This window comes from Hippoglossus stenolepis, chromosome 9 (genome assembly GCF_022539355.2).
Source record: "Hippoglossus stenolepis isolate QCI-W04-F060 chromosome 9, HSTE1.2, whole genome shotgun sequence".
Taxonomy (NCBI): domain Eukaryota; kingdom Metazoa; phylum Chordata; class Actinopteri; order Pleuronectiformes; family Pleuronectidae; genus Hippoglossus; species Hippoglossus stenolepis.
Genome location: NC_061491.1, coordinates 1,787,880 through 1,813,053, shown reverse-complemented (window position 1 = coordinate 1,813,053; position 25,174 = coordinate 1,787,880). Strand labels below are relative to the sequence as shown.

Below are 25,174 nucleotides of genomic sequence, written 5' to 3'. Positions count from 1 at the left end.
CTCGCCTGAAAAATGCAAAGGATTTGTTGCTGTTGTGCAGAGAAACTCCAGCTGTGTTGCGCATGTGTCAAAGGCAAACTGCGGGTAAAGTCCGTAGCCAATTCTCTGGATTTTACCCACAGGTCATGCCTTTAAACGGCTTAAGTGATTAGATTCATCAGACTTCATAGCTAAGTACAGCTGGGTGTCATCTGCATAACAATGGAAACGTATATGTGACGATGGTGCCTACAGGAAGCATATAGGAAGTGAAGCGTCTCAGTACAGAACCCTGTGAAAATCCATGACTAACTTTTGTGTGCTTATAAGAGTCATTGTCAACATTGACAAATTGGAATCTATCTGATACACGACTTAAACCAGCCTAGTGCTCCTCATTTAATCCCAGCAGTCTGTGCCATTTAAGATTCCTACCTGCTAAACTCATTTATATTCACTTGTATGTCATAAGAGGTATCAATTTAATCTAAACATTTTTTTTTACAAATAAACTGCTATAAAAGCTCTCTGAATAGCCACATACAGCAGCATAGTGGCCAATGGCCAATTACCTGACCTCTTACAGCATGTTAAGGACAAGCTACACATATTTTCCCTGAAAGAAAAGCACATTTCTATATATTCTGTAGTGTAAATTGCAGCATTTAATATTTACTGGTAGGGCTACAGACTTTGATTATTATTATTATTAAAGATGGTGTTTACCATCTATTTACATACCTTAATTGTCTCTTTATTGGTATAAATTTGTAATATTTCATGAGATGAGGTTACCTGTGTATAACTGGGAATTTATGCAGTACCCAGGGTTTGAAATCATAATAAGAATAACTTACAACTTGCTGTTACCTCACTGAAATGTCAGCCCTAGGCCACATTTCCGTCAGACACTATGATATGTATTGACATTGTGCCATACAAATAAACTTCATTATAGTCTCTCCCTCCTTGGCCCACAGAGCATGCGGTGCACCCTCCCACCACCCTCTGCACATCTCCTTCTCCACCCATCTGCCCCGTGCTCTCCCTGACTGGATGGCTGGCTGGCAAGTGACAGAACTGACAGACGAGGCCTGTTCCTGGGTTAGTATCATGTCGGCAGGGGGGAGGGGGAGCCTCCCGGTGTTGTCAGCCATCATGGTGCCAGCTCCAGGTCTAATGAGGGAGACTGCCGCCTCGGCATTGCCTCCCCAGTGTCAGGAAGCGGCCGACAAATCAGCAGTGCATCACGAGCCCAGCACAAATGATATGTTGACAAATGCAGATATTTCACTTTTAATTGACACTAAGAGACAGAGATGATCCGACTGCCAGGGCTTCTGAGGAGACAAGGACAAGACAAGATGGGAGAGAGATATGGAGAGAGGGGGAACGAGCTGCAGAGGGGGAGGGGGCTAAAACAGTCTTCCAGAAAAGAAGATGTTGCAATAGCCTTGGAAGATGTTTAATATTTGCGCAGGGTGTCATTTTTTCTGTGCGCTGTGGTTGAGGGGGAGCAGAAGGGGGGTTGAGATTAGAGGTGTGAGTTTCTGAGACTTGTCAGCGCTGACAGACGCTGTATTATACGGCAGCCTCACAGCTGACTGGCTCTTCTAAACCCTGACAACATTGCCTATTCATTTAGCCAGGTGGGCTTTCTCTGTAAACTCTCCTGTCTCAACTCTGCCTGATGAAGGCAGGGGACACTTGATATTCTGCTATCTGTTATTGCTCTTACTGTCTGTTTGCTAATTCATTTTTAGGGCTATAAAGGGCTTTCTTTACTGCTGCAGAAATCTCATTAAAGAAGACAAATAAAAAGGAATCCATGGCACAAAGTTACACTTAGTGTTTACTAGCTTCAAGCGCTGCGAGCTCAACTTGTTTACTGTGCGTTGCAGATGTTGTTTCTGGGCTGAATCATCTTAGAATAATTTTCAATTCTGATGCTGATCGGTAGGAGGATTCCCCTTAATGAGAAATTAATATTATTTGCATTCATTGTCACAGAATCGCAAAATGCATGTTACTAATACATTTACATCAAGAAAAACTGGACTGTGACAATAGTGTAACTAGTCTCCACTGTGACTGTGTTTTGGATGAAGAAATATTGTATTTACATATTTTGAATTCCCACTTAGTCAGCCAACCTCTTCTGTAAAGACGTCATATTATAATAACAATAAGCAGTCACCATGACTACTATCCCAGTAAGATGACCAGCTGATACCAGTGTTGTGTGGGCATTATTTCCAGGGAATAATGTATGTATCATAATGAAAACAATATTCAGGACACTGATATCTGACCAAGTGTGTGCAATTTGGTGAAGGTGGATAGAACCTACGGGGACTGTTGGGCCTTGGCAGAGGTATGGGCTCCACTGAGTGCCATTCTAGTTTTTTCGAACCCCTGTGCCAGAAAACATAGCAGTAGACATCAACCCTTCATCAAACTCTGTGGGTGAGTCTGTAATCTTTTATGTCTTCTATGTAATTTTCTGTGTCTTTTTTTTTTGTTGGTAGTTCTTTCTTACCTGTGTCGAGTGTTAAGGGCAGAAGATTTCACACCTTGTTATGCGGCAGAAATGAATCGAAATAAAATGTGTTTGATGCATTGACACTTTTTACTGTTATCACATTAATCAATTAATGCAATAGTGCCCAACATTACTCCTGTCCTGTTTGCAGGACAGGGAGGGGGGTGAGGTGGGACATTCATTTTGCACTTCCAATGATTCTTGATACTTCCCATACTACAACCAATAGCATCTTATTACTAGACCCTCCCTGTAAATGCCTTTGTCCCCTCAAACGCTCTTCTCTGTTTTGACACACAGGCTTTCCGCAATTAAACTCTAGTCAATAATCAACCCAGGCTGATAGAAACCTGATCATCAGGGATATTTCCTCTGGACAGAGCTCATATGGAGTCACAGAGAACACCATACAGCTGTTTTCACAATCTTCTGCTCACCATGACTAAACAGATTTTTTGAGTTTTCAGATTCAAACTCGAGAGTTACATCTTCTGCAAGCTTGGTCGACAGCGGTCCGAAAACCAAAATGTTCACTTCCCTTTCACATTGTTTTACATTGGGTGCTGTCATAAGCCAACCATCTTTTCTTTCTGCATGTGAAGAGCCTCCTCTTGTTCCTTTTCTCAGTGTGTGGACATGTTTCCTGTGATATAGGACTGTTTTGTGGGCGATTATACTGAGCATTAGATTCATTCTTTTTTTGATTATTTGTAATAAATTGTGCATCATTTAACAGTAAAAGCTGGTGAGACAACACTAAATACTGTAATACATATTAAAGAAATCCATACATCCATACAATGACTATTTTACATGATCAAGCTGAATCCCAAAGGGACTTCAACAGGGACTTTGTATAGAAAGCACCAACATTGGTTCTGGGAAAAGGAGCAATGGTTTTTATCTCGAGGCCGCACCGCTTCTCCGTGTTGCAGTTTCCAATAGTGGCCACTAGATGGCAGACACAAGCTGCAGCTCTGACTGTGGCTGGAGACTGACAAGCAGAGGGAGACCGTCCAAGTTCCAGAGTGTTTATCTCACATCCTTGGGCTTTGCTCATCAGATCAGTTTAAATAACTAACCCTCCCAGCTTCCATTTCTCTCTCATGAATAAAGCTGTGGCCCTTAGTGGTGCCTGCACTGTCTCTTGGCAACGCTAGACTGCTCTCTGAAGCTTAATACACAGTCACACAGACACACACACACACATGAAAACCCACAAATACACACAGGTAATAGTTGCGGGTCACAACAGAAACATCATTAGATATCCAGCTGTCAGCCACTTTCTTGAATTCTAAATTGGATGAGTGGGTGAGAGTCATACAGCACAGCCGAATAATGACTCAATTGCATATTGTCTGATCTGTTAAAAAAAAAAAAGCCTGGATGTCTTCTCACCTTTAAATGTCTAATGGAAATGAAGGCAGACAGACTTTAAGTACCACAGGAATCAAGTCGAGTCTGGACTGAATCGCTCGCCGCACAGGTGGGGGCGAGCGGGGAACGCTTTCTCACGGAAGTAAGAGTTTTGAGCGCGGAGTAAGTTTCACACAGAGGCAAGAAAGAGTATTTACTCTGCTGATGAATTTGTGGTTAATTGTGTGTGTTGGTGTGTATGACTATGTGGGGGGAATGTTAATGTGCACCCTTGGGTAGGGCTGATAGAGAGGGAGACATCCCTCATTAAAGTAATTAGACCTGCAGGAGAGGATCCCCTGGCCCAGGAATAGATATGCACACCACATCCACATCCACATCCACTCACCACACACACACACACAACTCACAAGATGCTCAGACATGCATGTATGCACGCATGCACATACTAAACTACACGCATGCACAGTTTCTTCTGGTTCACACACACACACACACACACACACACACACACCTACACACACACACGCACACACACTCAATTATACTCCTGCAGACAAATGTGGACACCACAGACATGCTGTTGTTCTTATCATACTACTTTCCAGTAGTGGTCATATGGACCACTCTCAACAAACCTTTATGTCATAGAGAATCCATTGGACCCTCTTGTGAAAGTCCTACATTTGCTTGAATTGAAGCATTTAACTTTGCGTAACACCCCGACACGTTCATCTGATAATGTGCCAAAAATAAAAGTACAGTCAGACTTATTGGAAAAAGAAGATAAACCAGATCCACCATCTTTCCTGAAGATTAACCACAAGCGAGTTGCTGCCTAAACCCCAAACAGGACTCCAGATGTAAACAGCCATGTTCCATGTACAGCTTATGTGATTTAGTTTACATGCACATCTGTGGTTTTTGAATTGTATCTGAGAGTTGCATTGTATTGTAAAATTTTTTTAATTAATTTTAATCATGGATTATTTGCTTGTTTTATCAGGTGTAGTGTTTTAATCATGGGTTTCTTGAACAGTTAGTTTGGATGGTTTATATTATGCACATAAATTATCCATATATTTGTAATCATATAAGATAGGTCAGTTCATTTTATTTCAGGCTGCCTTGTAAAAACTAAGATGAAAATTAAAGTATTTTTTTATGCTGGATGGGTTAATGGGTAATGTCCCTGTCAAATAAATAAACAAATTAAATTAAATAAACACTTCACTCATTTTCAATAAAACAAAGATGTTGGCATTGAAGGATAATTCTGGTTTAGTACAACTTGCGCTCATTTTAAACTGATTGTCTGATATAAAAATAGTTTTGACTTGTGTAACTTGTGTTGATGTTATATTGTCATGTTCCCAAGTTTTTGTAACTAATTCAGTCAATGCATTGGTATCATAACTCACAGAAATAAAGAAAAAAAAACTCTGAAATTAACCAAAATGAACCTTTCATGACATAAACAAAATCCTCATAGGTTTAGTGTAGTGAGAAAGTTATACAGACTTCCATGGAAGTGTTCTAACTGGAACGTATAGCCATATTACAAAGTTTACAGTAGTTACAGAAATGGCACAATTCTCACATCATTTCCTGCTCTTCAGGAGACACGAGAACAAGTTTTTTTTTCTGAGGCCTGAATGACATTTTGTACCAAAGAAGACACACACAGCCTGACAATAAGCATTTAACACTTTTGACAGTTAAAAACATTGCAACAGGCCTGAGCTGGGCCTGGTGCAGTATTTGCTTGTTTCGATAATGCACAAAAAGACTTCAATGACCATTATTATGCAAGATTTTGACATGTATCCGAAGAAAAAGCACATGTGTAAATAATGGTTTTGGTTTTGTATTTATATAGCGCTTTAAAGATCATTGGTGAGATGGAAAATCAAAGACGAGCAGGTTTATCTACAAAGATTTCTGAAGGAATCTGTCAGAGGATTTGCTTTTGTAGAACTACTAACAAATCAATAAAAATGAATAGTGCATCAGTTTTTAAAGTCTGGGTTAAAAGAGGGTCAGGAGGGTCTCACACCTCTGATGTTTAGAAATATAGAACCAAAGGATAAGAGGGCGGTAAAGCCACAAGCTGTAAAAGAACTATTGCTTTTATTTTGGTAACTGAGCAATAATAAAATTAGTGATGGTTTAATTTCATCATTGTCCTGGTGTTGATTTAATGTTATATTGTAATGCAGCGATGAGGAATAAACCTGAAGGAAATAATTTACTGAAATACCTTACATACAAGTACAATTCCATCTGTATTTTAATCCTTTTACCCCTCTACATGTCAGAGGGGAATTTATACTCCACAACATTGAATAATATATAGTATAAATCAGAATATATATTAAAAACATATAACAGGCTCCAGACAACAGTTGGATTGCTGAAGTATTACTAAGACGTCTGTTATATCCTAAATTATTTGTTTTGTACAAATGTGATAAAACATGTAAAACTTCTTGATCCATGATACATTATCATTATGATATCCTGGGGTGGCATCATAATGGCTTGGATTTTACAGAGTGGATGACTTCACACTGGTCCATGTGGTTGATGCTCGATACCTTTGTTGCTCTAGACACATTAACAGGTGGATTAGCAGAAGATACACACACGGCAGTGGGTTGTTTTATTACTTTTACAGTTGACAGCACTTAGTGCACAGTTGTAACTTTTTTTGAGGTTGAGTTACAAAGTGACCAATTAGTTTTCAGTTGATTCTTTTAGCAAACTAAAGTCAACATAACCAGTCTCTACTGTACTGAAATGTGTTCCGTCTACTCACATGCTAATGACAAGTTTCTCTCGGGTCTGGTGGACAGTACACACCCAGCAGTCGGGTCAACAATTTTAGCTGGGGTGCAGGGGGCGAGATCCAGTCAGGCTTTGTTCACAGCTGTACATTGTGGAGGAGATGAGAAAGTGAACATGAAAGCCTGGTGCTGTTTGTCTGTACTTGAAACAGAGGGAATCTGGGGAGGAGGAGAACAACAGAGCTAATTAGCCAAGTGGAGCTGACAGTGCAGCCAAGTGGCTCAGAGCCAGTGAGGGAGGGGGAGACAGTGGTGAGGGCAGGGACGTCAGCGTTACGCTCACACAGAGGCTGCAGCGTTCAGACCCCTTCACTTTTAGCACACTTACAATTACATTGTTGTGATTTAGATTTTAAATGGATTTAATTGTGTAATTGTCTTTGTGATGACAAAGTGAAAACATGTAACAATCGAAGAGAAAGTATTCAGAGTATTAATTCAGTACTTAACAGAAGCTCATTTTTCAGCTACAGCTTCCAGTCTTCTTTACACATCTGCAGTTTCTCCACCACAGCAAAATCAACATACCCAAATGAACTCAGTGTCTATATGGGTCCACACCACAAAGTGTTAATTTAACTCTTTTTGGAGAGTTAGTACGTACCTTACTTAAGTGTAATTATTGACTATTGTTGGAGTTCAAATTTAACACTTCTTCACTCTAACCAGAGTTAGTTTTTCTCAACACTTGGACATTAACTCTCTCATCTATAATTTGTCAACTATACAAGTGTTACCCCCACATTAACTCTCAGAGGAGTAAAGATAGCTCTTCTTAATTACTAAAAACTCGTTGAAAACTGAAGCTTGCTAAAATTTTCGGTTAACACATAACATAGACATTGTAAAACATGTTTTTAAACATATTACATTAAGGGACAATTTATGCTTGTTCACTGTCATTGGAGTATTGCTTATCAAACGGTCTAAAATAAGTGAGCTGGTTAATGCAATTCACAGAATATTCATTATTTCTTTCCTCTGTACAGTATGAATGAAAGTGTCAATCACAGTACAGTGTTATAATAATCTATAGCCTAGATATCATTACCAATCAAGATATTTCAAGGAAATCATGGGGAAGACATCCAACACTGTAGATGTTGTATCTGGGTTATGAACCAGCTTCTGTCTGTACTGAAACGTGTCTTGTATTCTCTAAAACCATGGATTTGTGGATTTGTGTGCATCTGTGGAGTGTGTCATATAAGAGCCTCCCTGCACTCTCATTGAAGAGCGGTCCACCAATTAACAGAGATTGTCGTTTGGTCGTTGGGCTGACTTGGAAATTAGGCCTCGAATGCTGGACAGAAGTTGGTTTGACATTGGACTGTCTTGGGTCTCCAAAGAAGATAATAATAACAATAGCAATAATAATACATTTTATTAGGGCCCGAGCACCTCCGGTGGGAGGCCCTATTGTATTTCGAAGGATTTGTATTTCCCTTTTGGGGCTTTTTCAGGGCCTAGACATGCTCAAATTGTTACCAAACTTTGCAGGGAATTCAAAACCCCAAAAAGTAATTGTATTCTGGAGTAATTTGAAATGGCCGTGGAAAAATGGCTCAACAGCGCCATCTAAGGAAAAGCCCCTCAGTTAGCTTTCACCGATCTTCACAAAAATCGTAGCCCAGCTGTATCATGACCAGACAAACAAAAAAGGTCAGAGGTGAATTGGATAAAAGCAACAGGAAGCCCGCCATTTGGACTTTAGTGGCCATATTGGCCATTTTCCACATTTTTACTTTGATGTACTTGTCCCAGGGCTTTCATCAGATCAACTTCATATGGAGATGCGTGTCATCACAACAAGATGGAGATGAAAACTACCCCAAAGATCGATTTTTCGTCACATGGTGTGACCGTGGCGTGGCATCTAAGTTTGATTACACGCCATCAAAACACGAGGTTCTGTATCTCGGACATACATGGTCCAATCGAGTCCAAACTAGACACGTAAGACAAGAGTCCCGGCCTGATGACATCTACATAGAAATCATGACTTAAAATCACAGCACCCCCTGGTGGCAACAGGAAATGTCTTGTTTTTGGAACGTCTTACACTTGGAGGTATTCCTCCTCACCCACTGCTCGCAGCCATGTCAACCTGTGTCAAATGGGTCTCCAGACATTGATAATGAAGGCATAAGATTACTGTGACTTTTCGTCAAACGCCATAATAGTGGCGTGGCGTCAAATTTCATCAACTCGCCGTGACACACAAAATTACTATAACTTCGGTGTTGGAGGTTCAACCTCCCTCAAACTACATTTGTGTAACAACAGCCCCCCTCTGCAGACATTCAGATGGTTTTAAGGAATAGGCGTGGCAAAATAACTGACTAGCGCCCCCTAAAGTGCAGCCCCGGCACTACGATTGGCCGACATCGATAGGGACATGTGTCTTTTCATAACAAACAAATAAGTCTCTTGGATAGATATGCTAGACCAAACAGGAAGCCCGCCATTTTGACTTTAGTGGCCATTTTCCACATTTTCCACATTTTTACTTTGAAGTACTTGTCGTAGGGCTTTCATCAGATTAACTTCAAATTGAGATGAGTGTCATCTAAACAAGACAGAGATAAAAACTAACTCAAAGATCGATTTTTCGTCACACGGTGTGACCGTGGCGTTGCCTCAAAGTTTGATTACACGCCATCAAAACACGAGGTTCTGTATCTCAGAAATATTTGGTCCAATCGAGTCCAAACTAGACATGTAAGACAAGAGTCCCGGCCTGATGACATCTACACAGAAATCATGACTTAAAATCACAGCGCCACCTGCTGGCAACAGGAAGTGACATGTTTCATACTTTGATGCACTGCTCTTGGCTGCTTTACAATATACAGCTCAAATGAGCTCAGTTGGACCATGGTCAGAATTGTGACATTTCCTCAAACCGTGTAAACATTGAGGTGCGGCGAAGGATCATCCTTCGCCAAAGGAGACGATGTTGTCATAACTACAGTGTGCATTGTCCTATCACTGCCAAACTTCTGTCTCATGATCAGAGATCAAGCCTGAACAGCCCTATGTGTCAATATTTCCTCAGTGTCATAGCGCCACCTACTGATTCACCATGAAACAGGAATTACTTTGTGAATCCACTCTGCATTATCCTACCTGACCCCAAATGCTGACCTATAATCACAATCCAGACCTGCACAGCTCCATATATTAATATTAGTGCAGGGTCATAGCGCCACCTACTGATCAGTGTGATAATTAAGTTGTTGTAACATTGTCCAATTGACACAAAATTGCTCATGCTACATCAGAGCCCCTTCTTCAACAGATATATTAGTATGTATGTAATAATAGTGATGGCGCCACCTACTGGCAACAGGAAGTAAGCTTTGTTTTACAACTATCATTCGATTTACATAAAATTTTCACAGTGGGATGTGCTATTTGATAGCGTGGACCGTAATGAGCAATTAGCAGGCAAGGATCGACATCACGTGACGGACGCAGGAAGTGAAGCGTTTGTCCTTGCCGCAGTGCGCAAAACGCATGCAACGTGGAGACGTGCACTTGTTCAATGATCGCTCTCTCCACCAACAGGCTTCAAATTGCCTGTGCTCGGCCCGTTAGTGCTACAACGTAGCCCTACTTCTAGTTGTTATCAAATAATGTTTGTGATTCTTTGTGAAGTTCCATCACCACTGACGAGTAGCACACTTCAATAACTTCACACAGCACCGAACTACAGGCAGGTTCATCACTTTTTTGGGTCCCCAGGAAACATTTCCGGTGTCGTTTTCGTTATTTGTGGCGCTTTTCTGTATTTGCGTGCTTTGGGACTTTATTTTGCAGCCCACGTGTCGTCAAATTGATGAAGTTGTTTTTTTGCATGTGTTTTGTTAATTTGCAGTGCGTTGAGCTCTCTCGGCCACCGTACAACACTATATAATCAGAATGGGACTTTTACTTCCGGAACCAGGCTGTTTGAGATCTACTCTCAAAACAACAGTCAGTCGAGTTGCCTTCCTGCCGAATATGCGCATTTCATTTCAGTAAATCCGTGAGGGCGGGTAGTTAAGGGCTGTTTTCTATGTTTGAGAAAAGGGCAAAAGGGCAAAAGCAGCTCAGTCTCATTCTCCGGCTCTCTCTCTGTGCAACAGGTATGTCTCCTCCACCACGTGTCTCTGTGCTGCGTGTCGTCACTTTGTCTTTTAGCTTTTAATGTCTCCACTCTGATGTGTATTCATGTAACTTCCTCTGCTGAGCCCGCGCTCTGTGCACTGACGGGTTTGACCTGTGAGGCGCTGATGCTAGCCTGGTTAGCCGCAGCAGGCCTCGGCCACGTGTTGCTTAGCGCGGGTTGAGATCAGCTCAGCTCAGCTCGGCTCGGCCTCGTCTCATCGCAGTGTGATGAAACAAATGTTGGTAGGGACATCTGACTACTGTGAGGAAACGCCAACTTTCTGACCGCGTGGGACACTGAGACACAAAGAGGCCGTTTTCACTGCAGAGCTCCTGCGCTGCCAGACTTTAGGGTGTGGACATGTTTTCAGTCAGAAGATGGCTGCATCTATTTCAATCAGTTTCGTGCTTAATCTGTTTTCCCATCTTTTTGCAGACTCGTCAGCGACATCGACTCAAAATGAAGGTGAACAGCACGTGGTAAGTAAAAGCTATTAGGTTAGATGGACAGTAGTTTCTGAAACTTCTCACTGAGTTTGAATCAGTCGTGATAAATAAAGATTAGTTCCAGTTACTCAAGATGGCGTCCCGGACCCCTTCAACTAACGTGCCCTTCTTTCCTCAGGCTCAAACGGGTGTTTCCAGGCGTTTGGACTCATCAAATGCATCCCTGGTAATTGTACTTTTTAAACTCTACTAATCCAAAGTGGAAGTCGCTGATGATTTCAATTATAAGAGTAGTGGACAGAAGTGATTTCTGAGCAGCTTTAGACGGAGACTTCCGTTTCCGCTGTGCACCATGCTCTCGGTGTCACGTGGACAATACCAAAATGCGCTTGTATCCGCAGGTTGGAGTATGATGCAGAGGTGTGAAGAAGCTGGGGATGATGAGGTAAAGCTCACGTTTTCTAAATGTCGATGGCTTCTGTTTCTCTTGAGGTGTTTGCAAATCTTTATTTAGCTATTGAACATTTCACCAGGCTCAAAGACGAGGCCTCAGTTGTTGGTCTTAAGTCTGACAATTGTATTTTATAACTTGCATCCTTTTATTAACAGGATCCATTAAATCTGAACCAGTTTAATAACTCTCAAATCTCTTAATTTACAAGTATTTGATTTTAGAGCCACATCTGAAAACTCAAAGTGCAGTCTTGGCTCCACTCTGACCACACCTCCAGAGAAGTATCGGTCTGCACGTGATCCCTGTGCTGCTGATGACATTTATTTGCTACTCTTGATCAAACGATGATGATACCAGCAACCACCATGTTTTATTATCTGAGGCACTGATGAGGCCGTGTCTGACGTCCTGAGATTCTTTCATGGCTCACGTATATATGTTTTGTTTCTGCAGGTGTGATCACACTGACTGAATTCACTCTTCGTTCACGACATTCAATAAGGTAACGAACTAGACTTTTATCTTGACATTTTTGCCCCAAAACAAACTGTTAATGATGATTATTGTTAAACAATGGGAATCTCTCTGATAAAGGGTGAAAGAGAACTGTTTTCTGATGCAGTGCTGGTTTAGGAAAAGCTTGTATGTTTGCAGGTTTTTTTGTTTTCTCAACTTCTGGTGTTTGTCTTGCAGACGGTCTCGTGTTTGTGCATCTGGTCTGAACGCTCTAGTATGAGCTACTGGTGAGTTTAAGATTTTACCGGTTTAGTTTTGAAACTGGTCTGATACAATGATGATCCCATAGTTCAGCACAGTTAATCAATGAAGAAGAACTATTGTCTTTCGCTCCTATCTGATGTGTCGGCTTCTATGACCTCCAATGTCTCCTCAAATGGGATTTGGTTTTAATTGAATTTCTTGTTTATTTTCAGAAACCTCTCTGGCTACAGAATGCTATGGTGAGTGAGACTGAAGTTTTATCCTTAAATGAAGTTTGACACAATGATGATACCATAGTTCAGCAGATTTAACAATGAAGAAGATCTATTTGTCTTTCGCTCCTAGCTGATGTGTCACCTGTAATTGTCCTCTAGCCCAAACAGCTTATTATGCATACTAACGTCCCCTCTGTTCTCCTCAGACATGTGACTTCTCCACCGACTAAACTTCCAGCCTTGTTGGTACGTCTCACATTCAAATCAAATGTTGCTAATGTTCAGGCGTGATGAATGTGAATCAGGTCGCTGATCCAGTTGAGGAAATATGTCATGTTTCTGATCTGATACTTGTTGCAAGAGATAAAATTGCTAGTTTCTGCAATCATCATAATTGAAGCTGTTTTTACTTTACAGATCTAATGGGATCTTGGGCAGTTGGGTGCAGAAGATGTCACACAAACAATGTGAGTATGAAAATAAAAACTGTAGAACCTCAGTCCCAGATGACAAGTGGAGCTGGACACAAACATGCCCTTTAGCTATCAGCAGGTAGTTGTCAAGACTGAAACTGCTAGTTGGCTTTTTTCACTTTATATCAAATAAAAGGTATGTAGTTAGGCTAGAACTGCAGGATTTAATTGGGATACCTATTCATAATGTAAACTTATGTTGAGTGGAAATAAAAGTCAAATTGGAAAATGCATGAATTGGAGTAAATTCATTTACAACTGACACCAGCTCCATTTGCTGGTTGAACTCCACCTCATCTGGGTCTGAGCAAGCAGCTCTGGTTCATTAGTTGGGAACTTGGTTGGTTTTAGTGAACCTCATGATCCCTGTAGTCTGACCTTGTGATGACTAGATGACGACTGACTTGAAACCATGGAGTCTTGTTATATTAGCTCTATCTGATTTGGTCAACGTAGAAAGCTTCACCCCATGTATGTTGTGCATACTCATCTTATGCTGTTCTGTCGTCTGCAGGTTCTGATCGCTCTCTGAGATCCGACTGAACGGCCAAGACGAGGTTGGCGAGGGGAGAATTCAGAGAATTGCAAAATGGCTTTTGCTGGTTCAGTGATGTCTTTAACAAATGTCTGACCTGAACTTGTAATGTGGACAACATTGTTGCTGAGTAACCTGCAAACTTGAAGCTAATAGACCAATCACTGACTTGTAATAAGGGTATTTCTGTCTCTTCTCCAGGAAAAGGCTGCATCTCTTGGGCTGACCTTGGTAAGTATTTCAAAGTCTATGACAAAGTGCCAATGTTGGTTTGATAGAAAATATTGACATGAAAATCTGCTTAAATGGACCACTACCTGTGATGACAAGATTCTGCCAAATGATATCTCTTGATTATACCTTACCGTTCCATATTTCTCTGAGGTTGTGGTCTAAAACAAATGTTTTGTTACTTGATACCTGGTTTTATTTTAAAAGACTTGTTTCTTTCCACAGAAAGCAGATGTAATGTCCTCTGGCCCTCAGACAGCCTGATGTTTTACTCTAAAGGTAAGTACAAGCCTGCTAGAGTACAATATCTGAGTCGTGATGATATCAAATAGACTTTATTGTTCTGGATATTAAAACAAAGCTGCCTCTTTTTCAGATTCTGTGGTATTATGGCGACCGGAGTTTGACCTGCAGACAATTTAATATCTCTTGGCAAATGTGTTTTCAACATTGTTGCAATAAAATACTCAAAATGAAATATTGATGTTGTTTTTTTGGAAAAATATGGAAATTGTGTTTTAAAGTATAATTGACTCAACTACAGAGCTGGTCAGTGATTGGAAGTCTTCATTGTGCCAGAAATCAATGATAAAATGCAATGTGATTGCAAAAATGTAAACAAGACTCATTTTAACTTAAGTAGGTTACTTAAGTCAGTTTGTAGGGATTATGCAAAACCTCAACTGATAGCCATGAAATAGTGTGGGGTCAGGCATGTCTCAAAGAACCCGTTACATTTGTGTGGATCTGGGGTATTTGATATAACGTTAGGACGTTTTTTTGCCTCTTACTGATCTCAAAATAATTTGGCTATGGGGTAATTTGTCTGATGTGTGGAAATGAGATTATTTTTTTATATTGAATGTGCTTAGTTTTTAATCAGTTACAACCTAAGCCTTAAGCTCATCTATTGAATGGGCCTTGTTTTTCTGTTTAATTTTCATGTGCACTTTCAGGTTCCAGCTTTCAATTATAAAAATAGACATGGCAAGAAATCAACAGCATGAACAAATGCGTGATTCTTAAACTCTTCAAGCTAACAGCTACTCATAATGAACCCAACATTAAATCAAGGTCAAATAAAGACAGTAGGCAAACTGATCCCTTTTTTTTATTGCGGAGAACATTTCTTGAGTACGTGCTCGTCTCTAGACTTCTGAGGACACGCATTGACATGATTCATTCTCTAACCTTTACCATTGCAACTAAATACCTAACCTGAATCTACTTATAGCCCAAATCTACCTCTAACTCTAAAATCAAGTCTTAACCCTCAAACAACCCATTGACTGTGAGGACCAGGCAAAACCGCCCCACAATGATGAATTGAACCAAGATGGGCCATTATAACTAGATAGACATGCACACACACACACACACACAGAGCTATGCTTCAGACTTTACCTTGACTTCCATTCATAATGGACAGCCTAACGTAATCCTTCTACCTTAACCTGACAACAATCCACATCTGATCTTTAACCTTAACCAGGAACACAGAAATGAAGTTTGGCCTCATCAGGACTGAGCTTTGGTCCCGTCAGGTCTACTGGTCCTGACAAGGTCAATGTTTATACTGGAAAAGACCTCCAAATTTGTACACACACAAAATCACATATTGATTAACAGACATTTTCTGAGATAAGATTGTATGTGTGTGGGTGTATTAGCTTAAAAAATATGTTCCAGTAAAAAACATACAGGAGTGAGAACTACCATTAAGGCAGTTTTAGTATTTCAGCCGGTGTTTATGTGTCATTTCGCTGAGCAGTGTTTCACTTCGCCCACCCTTGTGGTCTATTTGCGGGTGGCAACCGACATCAAGGTGCATTAGCGCCATCTACTGTTTAAATCACGATGGTTGACAAAGATTAAAATAAAAGAATTGTGACGAAAAGAAGAAAGAAAATTCACATAAAAGAAAATAAATCACTACAAAGGCATGAAGTTGATTGTGTGGTTTTATTCTAATTAGACATCAAAGCCGTGTGAGAGGTATATAGGCCGTGTGAAAGGTATATAGGCACACACAGCTTCATCACTTCAGTCACATGAACAAAAATCAACAGGAGAACTATTCTGTCACCATGTCTCAAAACAGTGAGTTAGAAATCAATGTAGGAGACCTGATCCCCTCCCCCACTACACAGTACCAGGCACAGACAATCCTGGGCAATGGCGTCTATGGAGTGGTCATCCAATGCAGGAATGTGACCACCGATGAAACGGTGGCTTTAAAAATGATCAAAAGCATGGAAAACATTGACTGCGCCAAGGAAGAGGAGGTCACCCTTCAAACCATGAAGGCGCTCCACTCAGACAGGTTCAACATCGTCAGATTCAACGAGTCATTCACCTACAAGGGACATTACTGTCTTGTGTTTGAGCACCTGGATATGGATCTGCAGAAATTCAAGCAGATCAGCCGGGTCAACACCTTCAGCTGAAGCAGATCCGCCCCATTCTACAGCAGGTTTGTTTTTAAACTCAAGCTCTTACACTAACTGCTTTGTAGGGTGAAGGGTAAACTTGGTCGCTAAAATGTGTCTGTTATGGTTGTTGTTGAGGAAATAACTCTGTAGCTCATGATTATTATTATGTTTTTCATGATTTCAGCTGGCTACATCCTTGGAATTTCTGAACAGTGCAGGGATCATCCATGCAGATTTGAAGCCAGATAACATCATGTTGGTGGATCATGTCAGGAAGCCACTCAAAGTTAAAGTCATTGACTTTGGTTTAGCCTTCGATGATCCTGAGGAACAGATCGGTGATCTCCTCCAGCCTTTGTGGTACAGGTAGGTAACTGACAGCACATCTGTATACCTGGGACAGCTGTGTTTGCTGTAATTAATTAGACAAGTCCTGTACGCTGGCATGTCAGGTTTATGTCTCAGAAACGGACAGTAACATATTGACAGTAACAAGGAGTTTAGTACATTTTAAAACCTCAGTAATATGTTTTGTGTTTCTTATCCTAAGATCTCCTGAGGTTCTGTATAGAGAACCTTTCAGCGGGGCCATCGATGTATGGTCTCTCGGCTGTATTGCTGCTGAGCTGTCTACGGGCAGACCACTGTTCCCAGCCTCTAATGAGAATGAATTGGTCAGTATCTGCACTTAAATCACAACAAACACGTACAGTTCTGCCGTGATGTTTGTGTATTTTTAAATCCACACACTTGATTATTATAGTGAGAGGGTTTCCAGTAGAAGTTCACTGATTTTTACTAATGAGACAAATCAGAGACACTTCATCCATATGTCTCAGTAATAGAAGTGCACCTGATGTACATGATCAACAATGTAAACTTGAAGTTAACTAACTCTCACAATGTTGTGTTTTCTCCACAGATGAGGCAATTTGCGTTTGCAATTAGAGATCCAGAGCATGAAGGAAACTTCCTACCTCATGCGTTCTGGCCAAGACGCTGGATGGAAGGCAGATTTATGGTAAGAAAGTAGTTTACAACCACTTAGCTGGCTCCACTAGCTCACTAATTATGGTGTCTTTCCTTCAGTCTGTGTTTCTTTCCCCTGTGCCATCCACTGCAAACTATCTCAATGAAACAATTCTTCATTTCAGTCAATAGTTTCAATTCTCGTTTGTGATCAACAGCCTGGATGAATTTATAACAGCACAACGTTTTCATAATCCAAACACGAGGACATGTAACAATGTTGGTTTTCCTCATCTTGTTAAAGGGGACTCATCCGCTCGGGGGAGAAGACGTCCAAGCAGAATACTGTGACCTGCAGTGCTTTTTGGACCTAATGACTCAGATGCTGATGATGAGTCAGTTAAGAAGAATTACCCCCAGCAGAATTCTGCAGCATCCTTTCATCACGATGAGCCACCTTCAGGGTTCATTCAGAAACAGCCTCTAGTAAGTTTGTGCTTAGATGGTCTGTGTAAGTCTGTGCTGATAGACATGCCTAAAAAATATCTGAGATATAAGGTGATTAAGGTGTTTGGCTCAGCAGTTTCATTTGTCTTCCAGTGTGAAGTCATGTAAGGACCTGATGGACATCTGTCAGGATCCAAGCTCTGACGATGGAGGACATGGAGACCAGGTGGTCCTTCAAATGTCCCTGAAAGAGGACGCCTCCAGCAGCACTGCCAGCCCAGCCAAGGAGCGCAGCCCTGCTGGGATGACAGATGAGAAGCATTCAAAAATGAATGCAAAGCGTGGCACCATGTGAGTGTTTGAAATATCTTCCTGTCTTGATCATTTTATATTGTAGAAGAACAGTTCAACATTTTGGTAAATATTCTTGTTTTTTGCTCAGAGTTTAATGGGAAGAATGATAAAACTCTCATTAACTATGGATCTGCAGCCAAGTGCAGTTTAGAATGTGCATTTTTAGAAATGTCAAATCACTGCTTTAAGATCAAGAATTAAATTATTTTCTTATCCACATCACAGACCAGAAGACTCCCAAGCAAAGGTCAGAAGGAGTGAACGACTGGCAGCCAATCGAAAAGGCACAAGTGGGCAAACGGGCCCAATCAGGATGAGGATGAGAAAGAGACACGATCCCACAGGGATGGGAACCCCTCGACAAAGAAGACAAACATGAGCCTTCCAGTTCTAAAGACTGGAATAGTCTGCGAGTCAGCAGCTTCAGGTTCCTCGGGGTCCACATCAGTGATGACCTGACCTGGACCAACCACACAGACTCCATCAGGAAGACGGCCAGACAGCGGCTCTTCTTCCTCCGCAGGCTGCGGAGGCTCAACATGGATGCCAGGATTCTCTGCAACTTCTACAGGTGCACCATAGAGAGCATCCTGACTGGCTGCATCACCGCCTGGTATGGCAGCTGCACCGCTCTGAACAGTAAGGCTTTACAGAGGGTGGTGAAGTCTGCACAGCACATCACCAGGACGGAGCTACCATCCATGGAGGACCTCTACACCCAGCGGTGTAGGAAGAAGGCCAACCGGATCATTAAAGATCCCTATCACCCCAGCCATAAACTGTTCTGCCTGCTGCCGCTTGGGCCGACGGTACCGCAGCATCCGGCCCGCACCACCAGGCCCAGAGACAGTTTCATCCCCAGGCCATAAGACTTTTAAACTCCTCCAATCTGTCATAACTCTGCACCTTAGCATATTTGCACTATTGCATATTTGCACTATTGCACACACTTGCACTATTGTTTTTCTTTTTTTCTTTAGGTGTATATATATATTTTAGATATGTATATTTTATTTTAAATTTTAAATTTTGATTGAGAATTGTTATAAGAGAGCCTGTGACCCAAGCATTTCATTGCAAGCGACTGCTTAATGTTATCGTTGTGCATATGACAATAAACTCTTGAATCTTGAATCTTGAATCTTGAATCTTGAATAAGGAGACCGAACTGGACTGTCAAGATATTAATTTGTGTTTTATCTGCTCTTTTTAATCGATGACCAAAACCTTGCGCCACCTTAAGGAATGGGCGTGGCAAAATAACTGACTAGCGCCCCCTAAAGGGCAGCCCCGGCACCACGATTGGCCGACATGTACAAAAATCGATGGGGACATGTGTCTTTTCATAACAAACAAATAAGTCTCTTGGATAGATATGCTAGACCAAACAGGAAGCCCGCCATTTTGACTTTGAAGTTGTCGTAGGGCTTTCATCAGATCAACTTCAAATTGAGATGAGTGTCATCTAAACAAGATGGAGATAAAAACTAACTCAAAGATCGATTTTTCGTCACATGGTGTGACCGTGGCGTTGCCTCAAAGTTTGATTACACGCCATCAAAACACAAGGTTCTGTATCTCAGATATATTTGGTCCAATCGAGTCAAAACTAGACATGTAAGACAAGAGTCCCGGCCTGATGACATCTACACAGAAATCATGACTTAAAATCACAGCGCCACCTGCTGGCAACAGGAAGTGACATGTTTCATACTTTGATGCACTGCTCCTGGCTGCTTTACAATATACAGCTCAAATGAGCTCAGTTGGATCATGGTCAGAATTGTGACATTTCCTCAAACCGTGTAAACATTGAGGTGCGGCGAAGGATCATCCTTCGCCAAAGGAGACGATGTTGTCATAACTACAGTGTGCATTGTCCTATCACTGCCAAACTTCGGTCTCATGATCAGAGATCAAGCCTGAACAGCTCTATGTGTCAATATTTCCTCAGTGTCATAGCTACCGGACCCCAAATGCTGACCTATAATCACAATCCAGACCTGCACAGCTCCATATATTAATATTAGTGCAGGGTCATTAGCGCCACCTACTGATCAGTGTGATAATTAAGTTGTTGTAACATTGTCCAATTGACACAAAATTGCTCATGCTACATCAGAGCCCCTTCTTCAACAGATATATTAGTATGTATGTAATAATAGTGATGGCGCCACCTACTGGCAACAGGAAGTAAGCTTTGTTTTACAACTATCATTCGATTTACATACAATTTTCACAGTGTGATGTGGTATTTGATAGCGTGGACCGTAATGAGCAATTAGCAGGGAACGATCGACATCACGTGACGGACGCAGGAAGTGAAGCGTTTGTCCTTGCCGCAGTGCGCAAAACGCATGCAACGTGGAGACGTGCACTTGTTCAATGATCGCTCTCTCCACTAACCGCAACAGGCTTTAAATTGCCTGTGCTCGGGCCCGTTAGTGCTACAACGTAGCCCTAGTTTATAGTTGCCTTTCATAGCACTCAAGGTCACTCACAGTTGAGAGTGGTTGTCAGGAGTCAAGGAGGCTCTCCTTCTCTGCTTCACTCTGTGTGTGTCTTAAGACTGTGGCCCTGTCCCACTTCATCTCCCTTGGCCCGACCCCTAGTTATAAAGTGCCCTTCGCTGGGAGTGTACCCCTGAAACTGAGGGGTCCCCATACTGATTCGCTTCGTCCGTTCGTAAAGCAGTCGGGAGTTCCAAAATAAACAACATTGGAAGGGGTGTTTGAAGGGCTTGATGGCCACTACCCCTACATCACAAAGAGAAATGGGAAAACACCCACAAAACGAAGGGTTAGGACCAAGTGGTAGTGCTAAGGGGTGAAATGGGACAGGGTATTTGTCTGGGACAGTCAAACTTGTCCAACTCCAATGTTTTCTTTGCTGTTACCTCGGCTTTGATAAGCATTTTAACACGGTTACTTGTTATTTGTAGGCATTTTGACAACGATGGGTCCATTGTCAATGTGTGCGTGAGAGAGTGTGCGTGTGAGAGAGAGAGAAACAGAGGAAGAGGCGAGCAGGAGCTCCGATCATAAGTGGTCACTCGAGAGGCATGTGGAGATGCATTCTAATGTCAGGTGTGAACTGATACACTTAGAGCTGTCCACTTGTGAGGGTATCACCTGAGGGCTAAGTTAATGTAGGGATTAACAGGGCCAACGTGAACGGAGCTCCACTGGATAAAGGTGCATAAAAGGAGAAGAAGCACGTAAGCATTGTAGTGGAAAATTCAACTGACCAGTGTCTAAGGTAGTGGAAATCCCCTGACCAGGTGTCTCACTGCTGTGATACTGTTTACCTGACAGGATGGAACCCTTATTTGGCGGTGTCTCACTGCTATGACCTTGATCAACAGGGTGCATGCCCTTATTTGGTGATGTTTTTCTTCCAACTGCTACAGCGGACGGACAGACACAGATGATCTCATGTCTTTCATGTCTTTTTTCATATTATGTTTTATGAAACGCCTCTTTGTATAAGTTCTGGCTTTTGTGAACTTGCGGCCAGTTCCATTTTGAGCACCCGTGCTTGTTGTGTAACCTCTGCAGAGCTTACTATTATAAAGACTCAAAGGCAACTCCAGTCTGAGAATTTCATTATTTCAAATCTCAAGATGAATTTCCATCACAGCATTTTTATTTATTTAATTTCTGATTGAAACTGGAGCTATTCTATAAAAGTGCGACAAGGAAACACAATCAATTAATCTGAAAACATCTAAAGAAAGTGAAAGAACTCTGGGACTGGAAGTACCTAGGACTGAGTCAAGTGTTAGCATTACTGACACATTTAAAGTTTCACATTTCTTTCATCTATCAGATAAAATTAATATATATTTAGTGAGATGACATCTTTTGTACACCAGAAATAATATTTCAGAGAGACTAGTCAGAGTGACACATCAGCAGTGCTTGCAGCCATGAAATTACCCTCAAGTGGAGAAATGGGCATGATGGGATAATGCGTTTGTGTGGGAGTTCTCCTCATATGATGTTGGTCTAATTACAGCTCCACCAGTGGAGGGATGTCATGAAAACAAAATGCTTCTCTGCTGCTAAAAGTGATATGTTTTTGTTTGCTGGTTTCTGATTGCTGACTGGAAGCTACAAACTAAAACTATTTAAAAACTCTATGACATTTTAGTGAATTAAACTTTCCTACAAACAAAGCAAAACAGGCAGTCGTATATGGCCATTTTGATTAAATCATGGTGGAATTGATCAGTTTGAAACAAATGATTTACAAAGGTTTTTGCAGTTAAGACAGTTTGATGAATCAAACTCAGAATAATCACAGACTTTTAAGTTAACTCTTTAAGGAGAACTTATTATTAGACAAAATAAATACAAATAATTTACTTTTGTCCTCGGCCTCTGCTTGTATGCTTGACACAGTGCTCTATTTGGATGTGATGGTAAAGGATCATAAGGTGTCTTGTAGAAGGTTGTTACCCTCTGTAAAGTAGATGCCGCATTAGAAATGACAAAACGTACAAATACGTCACAGATTATTGTAGACAACAGATAATAGATAATGCATCACACAACTTGAATATGGCTGGAAGCTCCAGTGTAGTGCTTCCTGACTATAACCAATATTTCATAGTCTTTGAAAATGCAGATTTACAACCTGTTCTTGCTCAGTGCCATTTTATAGACCTGCTGCTGGTTGTTTTTCTAAAGTAAATGCTATGGAGAGAATCATTATTCATTCCTGGATTCATAGACTGTGAAGTCCTGTTTACAGAAGGGTCGCCTTTTATTTTGAAATCACGGCAATATGCTCATAACATAATGCTTACAGAAAATGTGCACCCCAAAATGAATGGGGGCTAGCTTGACCGAGTGTTTCACAGTGGAGGCTGGCTTGACCGCAGCAGTACTCTGTGCAGGTACCGGTGGATGTATGCTTGATGCAGAAAACATGGACAGTGTCAATAAGTCCAGGTGCCGGATGGAGTTGTGTCCTTTTTTAGAAGTAACTCTTTGGTTAAGACATCCTGCTTGCCTTAATGACACTCCTCTGGGATCCATCTCCATCAACACCAAGTGCACATCCTCTTTCCTCACTTGCAGTCCATGTTCTCAGGTTCAAATACCACACCCAGATTTCTAGCTCAGGAATTAGTAAATGGTGCTAAAAGGTTTGTTGTGATGTCATCAGTGCTGGACTTGGGACCAAACACAATTACATTGGATTTGGAGAGGTTTAGTTGAAGAAAGTTGTTTGCGATCCAGTGTTTTATTTCAGCAAGGCACTTGTAGAGGGTTGGAATGTTTGATTAGTCATTAGGACTCTTTGGAATGTAGACCTCTGTGTCATCAGCGAAGCAGTGAAGTGGACATTATGTTTGTGGAGGATTTTGCCAAGGGGGAGTATATAGATGGAAAATAGAATGGGACCTAGGATTGAACCCTGGGGGACACCAAACCGCACGTTTGAGTGGGATGAGACTGAGCCGATCATAGTCACTGAGAAACTTTGTTTCGAAAGGTATGAGCTAAACCTGTTTAACGACATGTGGGTGATTCATGCCTACCTCTCCAGTCTGTCAATGTGAATGTGGTGGTCTACAGTATCGAAAGGTCACAATGCTCTGCAGATAGTTAAAAAAAAACATGAAACAGCTATTCAGTAGCACACAGTACACTGTACACAGTTTGTCAAATGTGAAAGTTTAAAAATTGCAATGGTTTCAAATCAGTGTTTCTGAGGAAGTGAGTCTGTGTAAAAAGGAAAGGAGAGAGAAATGATAGCTTGTTTAATGAAGCTGAAGATGAAAGGGCCACTGCAGAGCCGCCTGTCAAACAAGCCTGACTTTCCCATTTCCATTAGCTGTTATTCACCATATGGAACATTTGCTCATGTACTGTTCTTTAGTTACAAACACTTTCAGTTACAATACTTGGCAGCTGCCACGTTCAATGGAAATATACAGTGTGAACAGTTACATGAGGAATTAAAGCTACACTAATATTTTTATATTTTCACTGCTTGCAACGTTGCTCATGATACACCCACAGGGTGTAAAAATATGAGCTATGACAACTTTACGAGGTGAAATATAGTAAAAAAAACAATCAATCCATGCAAGTTTAGCTTTGGCAGGGTTTTCAGTCAAAATTGATTAGGTTTTCTGCAGATTACAGCTCTGAGCAGCTCCCCGCGTCCTATGTGCATTTCATTGTTGGAGAATAATTTTGACATTGACAGCCCAGTTTTTAGTCTGGTTTGGAATAACAATATTGACAGCCAGTTTAGCAGCTCTGTGGTACTGTAGGGTACTTATGGGCAAAGCAGTGTTTTATTGTAAACCATGCTAAAATGCTTTACCGGGTATAATGTTTTAGTTTATTTAGCATGTTAGCATCTTAACAAGTTTGCATAAGCACAATAAACGTTGTAGCCTACTTTGCGTATTATAGATAATTGGAATTGTCTGTTCGACACATATTAAATTAAATCATAAAATGAAATCATACACATAGAACATGTGTTATACACATAGTTACTTTTTACATTTTACTTACACAGCTTTAAATCAATGAGCGGAAGTAAAACTGCTCACACACTTTTTACTATTTTCAGCCGAATTTGGAACAACTTGTTACTGCCAATTCCCTCGGATTTCCTCTGCTTGCATACACATTCTCTAGCCACTTGTCTTCACACCACAGCAAGGAGCTTTGCTTGCAGGGTGTATCATAAACAAAGCATTATGCGAGACCCCTGGTCCCAGTGACCGTGACCAGTGAGCTGTGATAATGACTTGATCCTTCACAAGCAAGTCTTCAATGAAAAACTGTCAAAGCCAGAAATACTAATTCTGGAAATTAAACACACATGTTTCTGATGGTTGGTGATTGCTTTGGTAATCACTGATTTTATTCACCAACTAACACTGAAGATCAATTGTGTTTTGTCTGCTAGATACAAAGGTCCTGATATGGATTTTACAACAGAGATACAATCACACTCTTTGGTATTTA

General features: G+C 41.1%; 2 long non-coding RNA genes and 8 other non-coding genes across 12 annotated transcripts; all 10 read left to right on the top strand.

Moving 5' to 3' along the window:
• The first annotated feature begins 10,785 nt into the window (after positions 1-10,785).
• On the top strand, positions 10,786-13,767 carry LOC118114522. 3 transcript variants are annotated; one of them, XR_007032935.1, is made up of 10 exons: positions 10,818-10,877; positions 11,336-11,379; positions 11,525-11,572; positions 11,748-11,791; positions 12,254-12,302; positions 12,494-12,543; positions 12,733-12,759; positions 12,942-12,981; positions 13,153-13,202; positions 13,723-13,767. It is a non-coding gene; the product is annotated as an uncharacterized LOC118114522 (long non-coding RNA). The 3 variants fall into 3 exon arrangements; XR_007032934.1 differs by having other exon boundaries at positions 10,786-10,877; positions 12,733-12,981; XR_007032933.1 differs by lacking the exon at positions 13,723-13,767 and having other exon boundaries at positions 12,733-13,326.
• On the top strand, positions 11,114-11,193 carry LOC118115710. Its single transcript, XR_004697605.1, has one exon. It is a non-coding gene; the product is annotated as a small nucleolar RNA SNORD74 (small nucleolar RNA).
• LOC118115704 lies at positions 11,611-11,679 on the top strand. The gene has a single exon (XR_004697599.1). It is a non-coding gene; the product is annotated as a small nucleolar RNA SNORD75 (small nucleolar RNA).
• On the top strand, positions 12,106-12,185 carry LOC118115701. The gene has a single exon (XR_004697596.1). It is a non-coding gene; the product is annotated as a small nucleolar RNA SNORD24 (small nucleolar RNA).
• On the top strand, positions 12,346-12,424 carry LOC118115709. The gene has a single exon (XR_004697604.1). It is a non-coding gene; the product is annotated as a small nucleolar RNA SNORD79 (small nucleolar RNA).
• LOC118115712 lies at positions 12,583-12,665 on the top strand. The gene has a single exon (XR_004697607.1). It is a non-coding gene; the product is annotated as a small nucleolar RNA snR60/Z15/Z230/Z193/J17 (small nucleolar RNA).
• LOC118115711 lies at positions 12,795-12,877 on the top strand. The gene has a single exon (XR_004697606.2). It is a non-coding gene; the product is annotated as a small nucleolar RNA snR60/Z15/Z230/Z193/J17 (small nucleolar RNA).
• Positions 13,768-13,810: 43 nt separating the features above from the next.
• On the top strand, positions 13,811-13,877 carry LOC118115702. Its single transcript, XR_004697597.1, has one exon. It is a non-coding gene; the product is annotated as a small nucleolar RNA SNORD78 (small nucleolar RNA).
• A 21-nt stretch (positions 13,878-13,898) lies between these two features.
• LOC124852347 lies at positions 13,899-14,447 on the top strand. Its single transcript, XR_007032932.1, has 3 exons — positions 13,899-13,974; positions 14,200-14,253; positions 14,351-14,447. It is a non-coding gene; the product is annotated as an uncharacterized LOC124852347 (long non-coding RNA).
• On the top strand, positions 14,058-14,130 carry LOC124852507. Its single transcript, XR_007032983.1, has one exon. It is a non-coding gene; the product is annotated as a small nucleolar RNA SNORD47 (small nucleolar RNA).
• Positions 14,448-25,174: the final 10,727 nt, after the last annotated feature.